This window comes from Homalodisca vitripennis, unplaced genomic scaffold (genome assembly GCF_021130785.1).
Source record: "Homalodisca vitripennis isolate AUS2020 unplaced genomic scaffold, UT_GWSS_2.1 ScUCBcl_113;HRSCAF=1223, whole genome shotgun sequence".
Classification (NCBI taxonomy): Eukaryota; Metazoa; Arthropoda; class Insecta; order Hemiptera; family Cicadellidae; genus Homalodisca; species Homalodisca vitripennis.
The window spans coordinates 128745-135520 of record NW_025776245.1 but is presented as its reverse complement, the minus strand read 5'-3'; positions in this window follow the sequence as shown (position 1 = coordinate 135520).

The following is a 6776-nucleotide window of genomic DNA, read 5'->3' as shown; positions in this document are numbered from 1 at the left end:
TGATGTCATGCCAGGAAATTCCCAGGGGGGGGGGGGTTAAGAGATTTGGTGATTGTTAGAATTCGGACATGAGGTCATGCCAGGAAATTCCCTAGGGGGAGGGTTAATGTTACCAGGGTGGTTAACACGTCGGGGAGTTTAATTTACTCAGGAGGTTATATGGTCATATAAGGAAATTCCAGGGGGGTTTAATGTTACCTTCGCTAACGCTCAGCCAATTCACGATGTGCTCCAGTAGACGTATACTAGTCAGTCGTTTACGAAAGTAGGGTGGTTAATTTTAACCAAAGTTTTGATTTAAAGAGCATTTTACGGCTTAACCGTTAGAGATACGACAAAAAGTTACTGGACCTTTCTTGTCGGAAATTTAATTTTGTCTTTCGATTGAGACGTCAGATTTGATCTACAACCTATGGTTTAGTCGGTACAACGCTTGGGATAAAAGTCTGCACCGGTCAGCTATTGTGTAAACAGATTTAGTGTAAATAAATTAAAAAACTGCCTTTATCAGATTATTAAGTTGATCAGGGGGTTTGATTTAATCAGGAGTTCATCAACCAGGAAATTCCCGGGAGGGGGGATAATGTTATGGGGGGGTTATAAGAACGCGTGGTACTTTGCGGGGAAATGTGTGTCTGTGCTACGAGAATATGTGTACAGTAATTTTTATCAAAATAAAACGTTGATCAGGGGGTTTATATTACTTCGGAAATTTACACTCCATACCAGAGTGTTGATAAGGAATCACTATTTCATTTTAAAAAGCACTCTGTCCCTATCTACTATTGAAGCTTCACTAACGCTCAGCCAACTCCCGATGTGGAGGGGGGGTTATAGTCACTCGTTAACGGAGTAATACAAGTCCAATCTGGAACCAGCATGAATCGCACTAATTATAGTTGCAAAATTTAAAACACCTAAAATTTACGACAAAGAATTAGCCATTTATAGCATTTATCAGGCTTACGGAAAGATAAACGACAGAAAGCTACCGGACCTTTTTTGTAGATCCTATGAATAGCTACTTACAAAAAGTTTTACATTTAAGCTAGGACCAACGGTTCGGCCACTATCGAGCACGAAAAGTAAGTTTTTAAGTGAAATTTACAATATAATCACGTTTTACGGCTAAATCATGGAAGATAGAGTAAAAGGTCACTGGTCCTTTTGTGTAGATCGCATTATTTTGTATTAAAATCAAATTTTTAATCTGGGCTAGAACTAAGATTGTGTCTGAAATAGAGCCCAGAAAACAAAATCTCACGTAAAACTAAAAAAATCTAAACTTTAAAACGCGTTATGCGGCCAAACCGTTGAGGATAGGGCAAAATGTTACTTAACTTTTTTTGTAGAACACGTGATTTCCTAAATCCTATTGAAAATTTGTTTTGAGCCACGACCAACCGTATAGCCGCTATCAAGCCCGGAATGTAAATTTGTAGGCGAAAATTTCCAAATATTTTCATTTAATCGCGTTTTGCGGTCAAAGTAATGGAGATATAGTAAAACGTCACTTTACCTTTTTTGTAGATCATATTATTTCCTAAATCTAACCTTTGTTTTATTTTGACCTCCGACCAATTGTTTCGCCGCTATCGACCCAAAAAAACAAAGTTGTCACGTGAAAATTACAAAAATATTTCAAATAATCACGTTTTTCGGCCAAACCAATGGAGATAGGGCAAAAAGTTCCATGACCTTTTCTGTAGATCGCGCAATTTGCTAATTTGATGGGTCAATCAAATTTGAGCTACGACCAACGGTTCGGCCGTTATCGGGCTGGAAACATTATTTTTATCGAAAAAATCTCTGGAACTTCAAATGTTCGAGCGTTTTGTCGTTTAACCATGGAAGATAGAGCAAAAAGTCACTGGACCTTTTTTGTAGTTCACTTCATTCCTGACCATGAATTTTTCATCAGATCCGAGCTAGCTCCAACGGTTCGCCCGCTATCGGGCTTACAAAAAATGCCTACAGGGGTAAAGAATGCGCGATTTTTCGGGAATTTTTTTGAGGGGTTTAAAAGTAAAAAAGCCCGGTTTTCAGACTCTTCCTCCGGGTCATATTGTGAAAGAAACCTGCGTGCCAAATTTCAAGTTTCCAGCACTTCTAGAACTATGTTAGAATTTGTATCTATATATCAGTCAGTGAGTCAGTTACACATGCGGCTGTATAAGTATTTAGATATATATATATACAGGGTGTTCTGAAAAAAGGTGCCCATAAGTCAGGGCGTGATTCCTCACATCAAAATAAGAAAAAAAGGCCTAATTAACATAGGTCCGAAAATGCTTACTTACCAAGTTATACAGGGTGAAAGATTTCGTCTGAATTTCAGTTCCCCTGCTGCAACGAAGCCCTACGGGTATTTGTTGGCTGTTAATTAAGATGTACAATTTTAGCGTACTTTATGTAAAATGAACTGAAAAATTGAATAAAACCGTTTCCAGACCTGTAGCTACAGTAATTTTTAAGATATGTGACGAAATACGCGAAACTTGGTCCCGAAAAAACAAGTTACATTTAGGTTTTAAGCAGATTTACTATGTTAAATGTACAATAAACACAAAATATTTTTTCACGGTACTTGTAGAAAAATTTAATTTCGAAGAGAAAGATGTAAAATAAGTCTATAATAGACACGCGCAAACTTTAAAAAATAATCCTTAATTACATACAAAACGCATGAAAAATAGACAAAATCTGTTAAGCTCTCTACAAATGTAATATTGAAATTAAAACAGCTGTTTTATTAAAATATTTGATTTGAGAAAAAAAATAATTTCTATTTAAAACATATGTTTTAACAGTGTAACATTGTTTATAATAATTTAAATAAACATTACAAGCAGCTATTTTTCCATTGCTCATTAAGTGCGTGTGTTGATCTGTACTTTAATACAAGTTAGTGCGAGTGCCGTTGAAGTTAATTTTTGATAGCTAATAATATCTTATTCATCATGGCAGGTAATATGAATATTATGTACACTAATGGTGAAATGGCAGACATGCATTTAATGTACGGTCTTGCACATTGCAACAGTCGTCAGGCTAGACGACTCTATCAGGAACATTTCCCTCATAGACAGTTACCGACTCATAAAATGTTTTGTTCCATTCATAGAAGGCTAAGCGAGACGGGAACCTTTAAATCTGGAAAAGTTGGTAGATCAGGACGACCACGTACAACGTGTACAGCTGAATTGGAGGAGGGCGTGTTGGACGAAATAGAGAATCATCCTGGAAGAAGTACTAGAGAACTAGCCTTGGATTTCGGTGTTAGTAATTCAATTGTCTAGAAGATTTTACACGAGCAGCAGTTGCATTCTTATCACTATCAAAGGGTCCAGGCTCTTTTGCCTCGAGATTACTTTCCTCGTGTTCAGCTATGCCAATGGCTTATCCAAAGGTGCAGAAATCCACATTTTTTAAATTACATTATCTTTACTGATGAAGCAAAATTTTCAAGAATGGCTATTCTTAACATCCACAATACTCACATGTGGGCAATTGAAAATCCACGTGCTATTTCAGAGAACCGTCACCAATATCAGTTTTCTAAAAAACGTATGGGCTGCTATTCTGGGTGATAAAATTTTTATTAGTTTTTTTACCTGATACGCTCAATGGTGAAAATTATTTACATTTCTTGACGACTAATCTGAATGAGTTACTCGAAGATGTGCCACTATACACACGCAACAACATGTGGTTCATGCAGGATGGAGCTCCAGCTCATTACACATTACAAGTAAGAGAATTTTTAAATGAAGCATATCCAAACAGATGGATTGGTCGAGGAGCCCCAGTAGCATGGCCTGCAAGGTCACCTGACCTCAATCCTCTAGACTTTTTCTTATGGGGACATTTAAAGACGCTTGTCTACGACTCGCCTGTGGATACCATAGAAGAGTTGCGAATAAGGATTGTTAACGGGATTCAAAGGATACGTGAGACACCTGGGATCTTCGAAAGAGTTCGGCAGTCTATGAGAAGACGGCTGGATGCTTGTATTTTGAATGAGGGGAAACATTTTGAACATCTACTGTGACGTGGTTAGTTTTTTAGGACAAGTGTAACTTTTTTGTTGAATGATAATTCAGATAACTTTTTTATGTATGATAATGTATGATTGTTAAAAATATTTACTTGATAAAAAATAATAGTAACTCATTAATTTGTTTTAATAAAACAGCTGTTTTAATTTCAATATTACATTTGTAGAGAGCTTAACAGATTTTGTCTATTTTTCATGCGTTTTGTATGTAATTAAGGATTATTTTTTAAAGTTTGCGTTTGTCTATTATAGACTTATTTTACATCTTTCTCTTCGAAATTAAATTTTCTACAAGTACCGTGAAAAAATATTTTGTGTTTATTGTACATTTAACATAGTAAATCTGCTTCAAACCTAAATGTAACTTGTTTTTCGGGACCAAGTTTCGCGTATTTCGTCACATATCTTAAAAATTACTGTAGCTACAGGTCTGGAAACGGTTTTATTCAATTTTTCAGTTCATTTTACATAAAGTACGCTAAATTGTACATCTTAATTAACAGCCAACAAATACCCGTAGGGCTTCGTTGCAGCAGGGGAACTGAAATTCAGACGAAATCTTTCACCCTGTATAACTTGGTAACTAAGCATTTTCGGACCTATGTTAATTAGACCTTTTTTTCTTATTTTGATGTGAGGAATCACGCCCTGACTTATGGGCACCTTTTTTCAGAACACCCTGTATATATATATATATATATATATATATATATATATATCGCTCATGCACAAGAAAAAACGTCACAACTCTAAATTTCTTCAATTTTGGTTTTATTGCATAAAAACCCTCCCCATTACCATAGGTTAACTGTAGAAAAACGTCACAAGTCTAGTCACAATAAAATCCACATAGATGGCAGTTGTGTCTCTTTTCCACCATGACATTTTCGTACTGACACTTGTAAAAAACTGGCACATTTAAAATAGTCAGTTGGGTCACTGAGCTTGTGCAGAACAGACCTGTTTACGTTTATAGAAAAGTTTCATATTTGCTGTTGTGACTGGTTTTAATGAAAAACGTTATGACGAAAAGTGTCACATTGTGATTAGTAACAGTTTTCTCCAATAAGTCGAATCTGCATCTAACAGAGAAACTTTCAAGAAGACTGGCACATTTCGAGTCGTGTCGTTTTTCTACAGGAGGTAAGTAAATTTCATCATTTAACATTAGTTTTATTTGTAGTGATGTGAGGAATCACGCCCTGACTTATGGGCACCTTTTTTCAGAACACCCTGTATATATATATATATATATATCGCTCATGCACAAGAAAAACGTCACAACTCTAAATTTCTTCAATTTGGTTTTATTGCATAAAAACCCTCCCCATTACCATAGGTTAACTGTAGAAAAACGTCACAAGTCTAGTCACAATAAAATCCACATAGATGGCAGTTGTGTCTCTTTTCCACCATGACATTTTCGTACTGACACTTGTAAAAAACTGGCACATTTAAAATAGTCAGTTGGGTCACTGAGCTTGTGCAGAACAGACCTGTTTACGTTTATAGAAAAGTTTCATATTTGCTGTTGTGACTGGTTTTTAATGAAAACGTTATGACGAAAAGTGTCACATTGTGATTAGTAACAGTTTTCTCCAATAAGTCGAATCTGCATCTAACAGAGAACTTTCAAGAAGACTGGCACATTTCGAGTCGTGTCGTTTTTCTACAGGAGGTAAGTAAATTTCATCATTTAACATTAGTTTTATTTGTAGTTATGACGATGTTCTTGATAAAAATATCTCGATAATTTTGCATAACTGTATTATTTTAAGTTGTGCCGTCTTTCTGGAGAAATAACTCTAACCTTTTGTGATGTAATTATTATTTTGTTGTGTCTTATTTACAAAACTAAATAATACTCCTGTTATCTTTTATTCTAAGTCTCATATCACTTTTCTTTCAGAGCTAATTATTCTAAATTTAAGCATTTTAATATAATAGTTATTGACATGGTCTATTACTTTCAAAAAATGACAAGCTGAGGAAAAATAATATTGAAATTATTGAAAAAGCCGCCATCTAATGAGAAACAATTCAGCTGTTTGGGAGAGCCAGCCGTCAATATCATCTGAGTATAAACTATTAAATGAATTGGCAGAATCTCAATCTATTTTAGAGAAAGAAACATCAGGCTGTGACAATGAAAAAATTGATATCTGTAAACAACAATGTACAGGTACGTGTATAATTTTATATCTGTGTCCCTTTGTCTTATTTATTTCCGTCCCATTTTTGAATGGTGATAATGTTAAAAACCTCCTTTTATTTATGAAACACGTCCTGGGAATGATTTTGATCAATTTCAAAATAACACCCGCCCCACTCTTTAAACCAAATGGGCGGTATGGACAACTTGAACATTTCAAATGGGATGGAAATTGATTGATATATCTAATTAATGATCTTTATGTGGCAAGAGGCAAGAAATGATATGTAAAATGGACAACTATGGTCAAATGGTGAATGAACATTAAATTTGAGAGATTAAAGTACTTAAGGTGTCATGCCATTATACATTTTTATTTGTTTCCCCTCTACTCTTTGGAAGGGATATATTTTTCAAAATCATTAAAAATGTTCTCCGGTAATGTTATATGCCAAAAAACTTTAACACTGTTTATGGGTGGGGGGGGGGGGGGGTGGAATCTAGGCTTACAGGTTCCCCTTGTTCTTCCGAGTTCTCCACCAGTTGTGAAAATATCCTAGAACCAAA